Below are 10,563 nucleotides of genomic sequence, written 5' to 3'. Positions count from 1 at the left end.
ATGGGAAGTACCATTCTCCCCAGGACGACCCTGGGAATGCAGGTGAGTAGAGGCACCCACTTCTGCCCTTGGGCCAAGACCTCCTATTCTTTCTATTCAGGAGCCAGCGTCATATAGAATGGTAGGCTGGAGGTGGCAAACACTTTCTAGAAAGGAAGGCAGGAGGCACTTTGGTCTTTTCAAGGCATGGGTTATCTGTCTCTGTGTCAAGTCCTGTCCCTCTGTAGAGCAACAGCTGGCCGGAACAACTTGAAAATAAAAGAGGGAACAGAGTTGGACACTGGCCTAGGTTACTGACCCCAGATGAGGATACACACAGTGGCACAACAGTTGATGGACCATCCCCTAGGGTGGCATCTCCAGATGGGGTCTCAGGTGCAACTCCAAAAGTCAGAGCCAGTTCCTGCTCTGTCTGTGACTTCTGGGTGGTGTGGATGTGATGGGAGCCAGGGTTCCATGGTTTGGGGTCTACTCTCCCCTCCTTTGCTGCTGAGTGGCATCTATGGTCCACCTGGACCATCAGGGACCCTCCCTGAAGCCTCAGGTGTGAACTGAGGGTGAGAGGGTGCAGTCATGTGGTGTCCTGGGGATCGGGGCCAACTTCTTGTGCAGCTTCTTGGTTCCCTGTGGCCCTGCTCCTGCCCATCCCAGGAGAACCACCCGCATCGTCTCATTGCTGGGTCTATCTTCCTAGTGACATACAGGGTGAGGAGTCCACCCCATGGTGGGCAGCTCTGAGGCCGTGTGGTCACTGCCCTCCCATGACTGGAGGCCTCATCTCTGCCAGGGCCTAGGAGGATACAGGAACCACTTTTGAAGGGTGTGATTTATTTCCTGGTGCCAGTAGCATGGGCTTGCTTCTGGGCATTAGGGGACCTTGTTGATTCTCCGGTTAGAAATTGCTACAGACTCTACACAAAACTTTTTTCAACCACAGATGTTTCTAGGATCTAACGTGTACTGAGTCCTAGAGCCCTAGTGACAGGTCCAGCCACACTCATCACGCATGGATTGTCTGTGGCTGCTATCAAGATACAGGGAGAGAGTTGATCAGTGACAATAGGGACTATGTTGCCAGCAAGCCCCTTATATTCACAATACAGCCCCTCACAGCAAGCTCTGCAGGCCATGCATTTATGTGAGGAAGCCAGAAAAGAAGCTTTGCACTTGTGAGGTTGAAGGGTCTTTCCTCATTGGAATCTGGACTCTGCTTCTAGTAATGGATCCTGGGTCTGTCTGAGAAGTGGGTTAGTGCTGGAAACTCAGCAAAGTAACACAGTTTTTAATGAAATGTCCACTTTCCTCTTCCCAATCATCCATCTCTCTGTTTTGTCTTTATTTATTGTGGTTAAAGTCCAGCAGGATCTGGGTGAGTCTCCATCTGTTTTGCCTCTTGGTCCCCCTTGTTCTATGAGCCATGAGCTGAGCTCTCTGTGGCTCAGGACTCCAGCTGGCATTGTGACTTCTCTAATCATTTTTGTCATTGCACCTTCCCTCCTCTTGACAGGTGACAGCCTCCACCTGGGATAGGTTATTTCAGATCATTACTCCTGGGAGCCACTTAGGGAACAGCATTTCCTACCCTGGCTTTCAGCAACAGGCATCTCTGCGTTTCTTGACAGTCTACTGCCTTCTCCCAGGGCCTGCTTTATATGCTGGGTAAACAGGAGTCCTCCAGGCTTCCCAGGAGCACAGAGGATGGACATTGTTCTGGATTTTCACACTCAGATCCCTCTAGCATGGGCACTTCTCTGAGCCTGTGATCCCTTCCTCTACACCGTGCCTTAGAAGTTCTAGATTTTTTACTTCTCGCCCTGTGAACCATCCCTTTTCCAAGGTTTGAGGAATGCGTCTCATAGCAGATGGGCATCATCGCCAGGGACTTTGCTAATGTGTTAAATCCTGGGACTATGACAATAATCTCTTTTTGATTCAAATTGGATTATGTCCTCATCCCACTCACTGAGCTGGAGCATCCTAGGGCAGCCCCCACACCCTCTCCCACCTCCTGCAGTCCACAGGGGCTGCTGCCAAAGATCCTCCTCATCCAGGCCTTTTCCTGACACAGCAGGCCTGGCACCTCTATGACAAGGTTATGTGCTGACCCATGTGGGCAGAGCCCAGGTGGGATATGTCTTTGGAGGATGCATGGTTTCATGGCTGCAGGGACCTTCCTTGCCTTGTACTCAAGAAAGGGAGACACTCTAGTCTTTAACTAGTTGACATGACAGTCCTGGCTGAGGCACATCTTGCTCTGCCAGCCCAGCCCCTCAGAGATATTTACTTGCAGTCACCATAAGGAAGAGGAGGAGTCTCAGGTTCCACTTCCCCCCACACCAGCCCTCTCCTGTGTTTATCTTCCGCACACACACACTATCTGTGCTATGACTTCATCATCACTCCTAAGTTCAGACCTGAACCACTGTGGTGTGAAGTTCAAGACCAGGTGGATGAAAGGCCTTTTCTTCACTATGACTGTTTTAACCACAAGGCCAAAGCCTTTGCTTCTCTGGGGAGGAAAGTCAATGTCACAAAAGCCTGGGAAGAACAAACTGAAACCCTAAGAGATGTGGTAGATTTCCTCAAAGAGCAACCGCCTGACATTCAAGTGGAGAATTGAATACCCAGCGGTAAGTTTAAAATGGCCGAGGACAGGAGGGAGCAGACACTAGAGTATCTTAAAAGGCTTTAATGGGTTCATGCAAAAAATAAATCAGGTTGGCATCCTTGCATGTGTGTGCCTAATCTCAGCTGGTCCACCCGAGACCACCTGAACACCAAACCTAGTCCCCTGCACGGCCCCTTATCCACTCTGACAAGGTGAAAGAAACAATCATGAACCAGGAAAAACCTGCCAAACTGCAGGCACAAGTGTGCATTGGTGGGAAAAGACCTGCTCACAGAAAGAAGGTGGTTCATAGAACAGCCACAGCAGAAGATAAAAACTTTCAGTTCTCCTTAAAGAAGTTGGGGTAAACAATATCTCTGGTATTGAAGAGGTGAATGTGTTTACAAACCAAGGAAGAGTGATCCACTTTAACAACCCTGAAGTTCAGACATCTCTGGCAGGGAAAGCTTTCACCATTACAGGTCATGCTAAGACAAAGCAACTGACAGCAATGCTACCCAGCATCTTCATCCAGCTTGGTACAGACTGTCTGACTAGTTTAAGAAGACTGGCTGAAGCTCTGCCCAAACAGTCTGTGGATGGACCAGCACCACTTGCAACTGGAGAGGATGAAGATGATGAAGTTCCTGATCTTGTGGATAATTTTGATGAGGCTTCCAAGCATGAGGCAAAATGAATTGAGCCAACTTTTGAAGATAAAACTTGAAGAAGTTACTAGGAACTGCTATTTTCTATTATGACTGCTTTTTAAGAAATGTTTGTTTATGGATATGATAAAATCTAGGTCACTAATACTTTTAAGCCCAAGCCCCTTGGACACTGAGCTCCTTTCAGTTTTTGCGTACACACAATTTATTCTTTGCAGCTAATTAAGCCGAAGAAGCCTGGGAATAAAGTTTGAAACAAAAGTTAATAATGTTCTTTGCCTAGTTAAAAAATAAATTAATTAATTAAAAATAAACAAACAAATCAGGTTCATATCACTCAAGAGGTCAAAGAGCGAGGGCAGCAGACAGGAAAGGAGGCAGGGTGGGACTCAGAATTTCTCAAGATCAGCGCTGATCTCTTTCCAATGGGGCAGAGCCCCTCATTCTGCGGGCCAGGATGTCTTGTGGGCACGAAGCCCATGAACACGGCAGAGGATCTTGGCAGTTCCTCTTCAATGGACAGAGGTTCCTCCTCTTTGGCCCAAACAACAGAAAGTGGACAGTGCTTCATCCTGGAGCCAAGAAGATGAAAGAGAAGTGGGAGAAGAATGGGGATGTGACCAGGTTCTTCCAGAAGATTTCACTGGAAGACTGAAACTTGGCTTGAGGAATTCTTGATACACTGGGAAAACATGCTGAAGTTAACAAGTAAGTGGGAAGAAAACAAAGGTTGCTGTCCTGAGTTCAGATCTAATCAGCCCTGTGTGTGTGTGTGTGTGTGTGTGTGTGTTTGAGTGAATGTGAACAGGACCCCCTCATAGAGGGCTCCTCCTTGGGGTGCCTGTGCTCTCCTGTCCTCCTCTCCCTTCTCACTCCTGACTCCTCTTCCTCACTGCACTTGCTTTTGCTCCTCTCCTTGTGGATTTATCACAGCCTCGAAACCGCAGGTGTCACTGGGTTTTCAGACATGGAAAAGTGATCTGGGTTCTCCTTCACCATTTAAACCAACATTTGTATCCTTTCTGAAGGCTGAAGATGACACCAAAAAGCCCCTGTGAGCACGGTCTCGATCAAACTCGCCCTTCTGGCTGGTGACTTGCCCACCACCTACTGTGTATGTCCAGAGGCCTCCAGCAGATCATGACGACACCATGGATCCAATAGCTTTTTCACTGCCTTGATCCCTTTTGTCAACAATTTTACCACCGGTTATTCCTAACATCTTATGCTATTTTCTCTTGGTGCTACCTGATGGAATTTTTGCACTTAAAGTTCTGGCTGACTAAACAAGATATGTCAACATTTTCTTTCTTCTGCTTTTCTTTGGAAAATCAGTTACTGCTTTGAATGGTGACACTGTTCTTCCAAATGATATTGTCAGTAAAACAATCATGTTAGATTTCAGGCTTCCAGGGATTCCTTTCATGTCCTGAAAGATAATTATTTAAATATCTAATAAAAATTATGTTAATGATTGTTTCCTATAGTAATTTATTGCCGTGTACTGATATTAAATAAAGAGTTCTATGTCCCAAAAACCTACTGAGTTTGGAATTTTGTTGTATTACCCAGTAGAGAATTAATGTTATTTCATTTTTCTTCCATGATAGGGAGTAATAAATGAGTGATTCTGCTAGATTTTGTGTGGAACAAAGAATCTACAAAACATGACTGAAAAAATCAGAGATAATACAAATACATGGAAAAATATTTCATGCTCATGGGTTGGAAGAATCAATATAGTTAAAATGGCCATGCTTCCAAAAGCAATTTATAGATGAAACATTATCCTTATCAATATCAATGTCATTTTTCACAGAATTAGAAAAATGTAATCTAAAAGTGATTTGGAATTTAAAAAGAGCCCAAATAGCCAAAACAATCATAAGCAAAAAGAACAAAGCCAGAGACATCACATTGCCCAACTTCAAACTATAATATAAGGCCACGGTGATCAAAACAGAATGGTACTGGTACAAAAATAGACACTTAGGTCAGTGGAACAGAATCGAGAGCTCAGAAAGAAACCTTCACACCTCCAGCCATGTAACCTTCAACAAAATCAACAAATATAAGCAATGGGGAAAGACTCCCTATTCAACCACTGGTGCTAGGATAGCTGGCTAGCCATGTGCAGAGGAATGAACTGAACGCCATCTTTCACCATATATGTAAAATATCTCAACATGGATTAAAGATTTAAATGTAAGTCTTAAAACTATAAAAATCCTGGAAGATGACCTAGGAAATACCACTCTGGACATAGGACCTGGCAGAGATTTCATGATGAAGACACCAAAAGCAATTGCAACCAAAACCAAAAATTGACAAATGGGATCTCATTAAACTAAAGAACTTCTGCACAGCAAAAGAAACTAGCAACACAGTAAACAGCCTATAGAACAGGAGAAATATCTGCATACTATGCAACTGACAAAAATGTCTTAATATGCAGAATCTACAAGGAGCTTAAACAACTCAACAAGCAAGAACAAAAAACCCACTTAAAAAGTAAGCAAAGAGCATGAAGAGATGATTTTCAAAAGAAGACCTGCAAGTGGCCAACAAACATGAAAAAATGCTCAATATGAATCATCATCAGAGAAATGCAGATCAAAACCATAGTGAGTTACCATCTCATACCAGTCAAATGGCAATTCTTAAAAAGTCAAAAAACCACAGATGTTGGTGAAGCTGAGGAGAAAAGCGAACACTTAGACACTGTTGCTGTGAAAGCAAACTAGTCCAGCCACTACGGAAAGCAGTTTGGAGATTTCTCAAAGAAGATAAAATAGAACTACCATTCAATCCAGCAATCCTACTGCTGGGGATATATCTAAAGGAAAATAATTTATTCAATCAAATAGACCCATATGTTCATTGCAGTGCTATTCTCATGAGCAAGGACACAGAATCAGTCTAAGTGCCCAGCAGCAGTGGACTGAGTGCACCATGGAAATCTATGCAGCCACGAAAGATAACAAAATCATCTCCTTTTCAGCAACATGGATGGAGCTGCAGGCCATTATCCTAGGTGACCTAACAGAAGAACAGGCAACTGCATACTGCAGGTTCTCGTTTATAAGTGGGGGCTAAACATTAAATATACATGAATGTAAAGATGGGAACCACAGACACTGGAGATCACTAGACAGGGGAGGAAGGTGGGGCATGTGGGCTGAAGCACCACTCACTGGGTACTAAGCTTACTGTCTGGGTGATGGGATTGTTGGGACCCCAAGCCACAGCCTCCCACAATTGACCCATGTAACAAACCTACACGTGTACTCTTTAATCTATAAAAAGAGTTGAAATTAAAAGTGAATAAAGAAAATAAAATGACACGAGGCAAAAACAAAACATGGGTTTAACTGACAGGGTGAGAGAGAACTCTGCACTATCAACTCTTTAACTCTGCTCTTAAAAAGAATACTCTAGTCATTTAAAATAAGTGTAGGGTACATGATCATAATCTTATACAGATTACATATGATTGTACCAAAACCCTAACATTAAACACTGTGTAATGGAATTATGGATAATTGCCACCTTGTTATTTATAACCTTCTTTTTTTGTCCCATTTTCAAGTGACATTTTTTGTTTATCCTCAGGATCTCATTGTTTCCAGGGGTCTCTTTCTGTACCTACTACCTTCTTTTCCACTGTCCACCTCAGCCCTTCCTCTGGCCTGGGACTATGGCTTCCTTGGCACTGAAGGCACAAGAACTGCATTCAGCCTCAGGAGAGAGGAGGATGCAGGGCAGGCTGTGGGGGTGGTCTCGGCATTGCAGACGAGTCTAACAGCGCCCAGTCTCCATTGCAGACAGCTGCATTTCTCCACCATGTTGGCTAAAACCAAGCCAACCTTGCCCCTTTCTTGATTAGTTTTTGTCTCACTCTTCCCAACTACTTGTTGAAAATTCATATTCTTCCACCTCACATTTCTTTCTCCTTCTTGACTTCACAATGTATACTGATTTATTGTGCCCAGAAAATACTGGTCCCACCATGTCCTAAGTTACCATCTAAAGCATAGTGAATGAATGGACAAGAGACCCCTGCCCCAATCACTGCCTCTCATTTATTCACTCACAGGATTAGTACAGCCTCAGAACCAACAGTGGACTGTGCTATGGATGCGTCCCTGAGGAAAACAGACAAAATCCCTGCTCCAGTGGGGACAGCAGGTGAACGTAATGAGCAGGTGCATTGCATCGGGTGTAGGAAGGTGACAGATGATTCAGGGGGCGGGGAACAAGGTTGTGGGGAGGAAGACCGGGAGGGGAGCCCCCAGGTCTTCAGTAGCCTGTACAAGAAGGTCTCCAAAAAATTTGACGTGTGAGTTCTGGCTTCAAGAAGGTGAGCATTCCCGCAGGAGGCAGAGTCCGCAAATATGGCTTGGAGTGGTCCAGGGAAAATCCAGAAGGTGCCTCCATAACATTTTCAAGACAACCCTAAAACAAAAGAAATACCCAAGAATGTATTTATTAGGTAATTAGGACCAAACAATAAATATTTATGACCTAGCAATTTAATCGCCATTTATAAAAGTATTTCACATGAATTGAAAAAGTTTATTTCATTCTCTTTTTTTTTTTTTTCTTTTGAGACGGAGTCTCGCTCTGTCGCCCAGGCTGGAGTGCAATGGCCGGATCTCAGCTCACTGCAAGCTCTGCCTCTCGGGTTCACGCCATTCTCCTGCCTCAGCCTCCCGAGTGGCTGGGACTACAGGCGCCTGCCACCTCGCCCGGGCTAGTGTTTTGTATTTTTCAGTAGAGACGGGGTTTCACTGTGTTCGCCAGGATGGTCTCGATCTGCTGACCTCGTGATCCGCCCGTCTCGGCCTCCCCAAGTGCTGGAATTACAGGCTTGAGCCACCGTGCCCGGCCCTCTTTTTTTTGAGCTGGAAGGGTTGGGTATCATTTATTGACAGCAATTTATATACATTTGTTTCCTTCTCATGGTTGTTTCCTTCCCAGCGCAGGCACAGAGCCCTTGAGAAAGGTAGTCTCTGAACCAGGGAGCCAGGAATGCAGGTTGGACACATTTTTGGCAGGCAAGTTCAGCTCCAGCAGGATGCAATCCTTCAAGTTGGAATTCCATTGGGTGTTTGAGAGGCATCAAGGTGGGGGGTAGAGAGGGAGTCTCCAACAGGACTCACATCTCGGTCCAAGCCTCCTCATTATCCAAGTCCTTACAAGTTTTAGGACCCTGGGGGACAACAATCAGGCCCATCCACCTCAGCAGGGGCAGATTCTTCAACCTGTGTCCAGTTCACACACACCTGCTTCCACTGGTCACACAGTTCAAGAGAATCAGCCTTATGTTAAAGGACAGACTACGTCTTCTCTGCCCTTCCCCGGCACCTCTCTTCGGCGACATCTGCGCAGGAACTGCTGGGAAGATGGATACATAGACACTGGTTACATTTGTTGTGATGCAGTCATTCTATGCAATATCATGCAGAGATAAAAAGGAAAAGAATCTGTATGTGCCGGTCTTGGGGTCTTGGAAGATCTTCAAAGTGTGTTATTTTGGGATAGAATCTGCATGCAGCAGAGTGCCTATGGGCTTATCTTTGTTATAAAACCCAGCATTGATACATACACACATCTGTACTATTAGTAAGGAAAACGGTGTTTCCATAACTTATTGCTAGTCTGTTTATCCATTTTAGGAAAAATCAGTGTAGTTGAAAAGCCATGGTGGCAGGAATTGGTCATCACCGGCCCAGATTCTATACCGCCCTACACATCATCTCAACTGAGGTTGCCAGAGGAACAGGATGTGGAATGCAGTCACGTTTCAGAGAGAAACCTAGAGTCAAGCTGGACCAGGCGTCTTGCCTTGACCTCTGCCTCTTCACCCAACCCCCACCTGGTCCGGCAGTGACCCTGGAGGGACTGTGACAATGCTGAGAGGACAGTGAAATGCAGAGGCAATGGTGAGAGCATGGTGAACACAGAGCACCCAGACCCCACAGCATCGAGGGAGGAGCTAGTGTGATGTTGGGAGCTCTGGGAAGGCAGGGAGCCTGGGTGCAGCACTCACTGCTCCTCTTATCTGGGACAGGATTGTGGTGGATGATGAGAAGAGTTTCCTGAAGAGCACAGTTTTCAAGCCTGGCAGAATGACTCACCCCAGTTGCACTCACAGCCAAGACCCACTCGGCCTTTGGACCAATCTACCGCAGGGGATGGTAAAGTCAGGAGTGTGAATACTGCTAAGCCTTCTGCCAGGGCATAGGAAACAGCAGCTGGAGGACGGCCAGCAGGAGGCTCAGACTACCCTATCCCCCACTCTCTCACTTTGAATGGGGAGGAAGCCTTGAGCCCAGGGTGTGGAGGTTTCAGTGAGCTATGCTCATGCCACTGCACTCCAGACTGGTGACAGAGTAAGACTCTGTCACACACAAGCTCACACACACAAATTAAATTGTGGTATAATACACATAACATGAATGTTTCCATCTTAACCATTTTTAAATGTAAAAGTATCTTTTTCAAAATGCAATATTTTCACCTGCCTGAGCAATCCTGGACCTTCTTCACCTGAATGTTTTCTTCCTAAAGCAAGGACCACTTTAAATCAGACTTTGTTAGCTTTCAATAGCTGTTGTTACAAATTACTACAAATTTAGTGTCTTAAAACAGCATACATTCATCCAGGCATGGTGACTCAGGCCTGTAATCCCACCACTTTGGGAGGCCGAGTTGGGCAGATCACTATGTCAAGAGATTGAGGCCAATGTCGCGAGACCCTGTCCTACTAATAATACAAAAACTAACCGGGCGTGATGGCATGTGACTGTAGTCCCAGCTACTCGGGAGGCCAAGGCAGGAGGATCATTTGAACCTGGGAGACGGAGGTTGCACTGAGTCGAGATCATGCCGCTGCACTACAGCCTGGCGACAGAGCGAGTCTCCAACTCAAAAACAAAACAAAACAAAGCAAAAACACACATTGATTCTCTTAAATTCTCCTATGATTCTGGAGCTCAGAAGTCTGAATGGTCTTTCGAGGCTAACATCACTGTGCTGTCAGAGCTGTGTTTCTTTGGGAAGCTCTTGGAGAGAACCTGTCCCCTCCTCGCCCTTTCCAGCTTCTCCAGCTGCCCACATCCATGGCGCAGGACCCATTTCCCCACCTTCAAATGGAGCTCCCCCAGGCTGGGTCCTCAGGGTGCCCTCTGTCTTGTTCTCCCTCTTCTGTCCCTATCTTCCTGTCTAAACATCCTGTGGTTACAATGGACCCGTGGGAAATCCAGAGAATTACCCCATTTCTGG

General features: G+C 45.7%; 1 pseudogene; it reads left to right on the top strand.

Annotated features, from left to right (window-relative positions):
• On the top strand, positions 1–4,772 carry LOC117097391 (annotated as a pseudogene).
• The last annotated feature ends 5,791 nt before the right edge of the window (positions 4,773–10,563 follow it).

Source organism: Trachypithecus francoisi, unplaced genomic scaffold (genome assembly GCF_009764315.1).
Source record: "Trachypithecus francoisi isolate TF-2019V2 unplaced genomic scaffold, Tfra_2.0 Lachesis_group15, whole genome shotgun sequence".
NCBI lineage: Eukaryota > Metazoa > Chordata > Mammalia > Primates > Cercopithecidae > Trachypithecus > Trachypithecus francoisi.
This window is presented reverse-complemented; position numbering and strand designations above follow the sequence as displayed.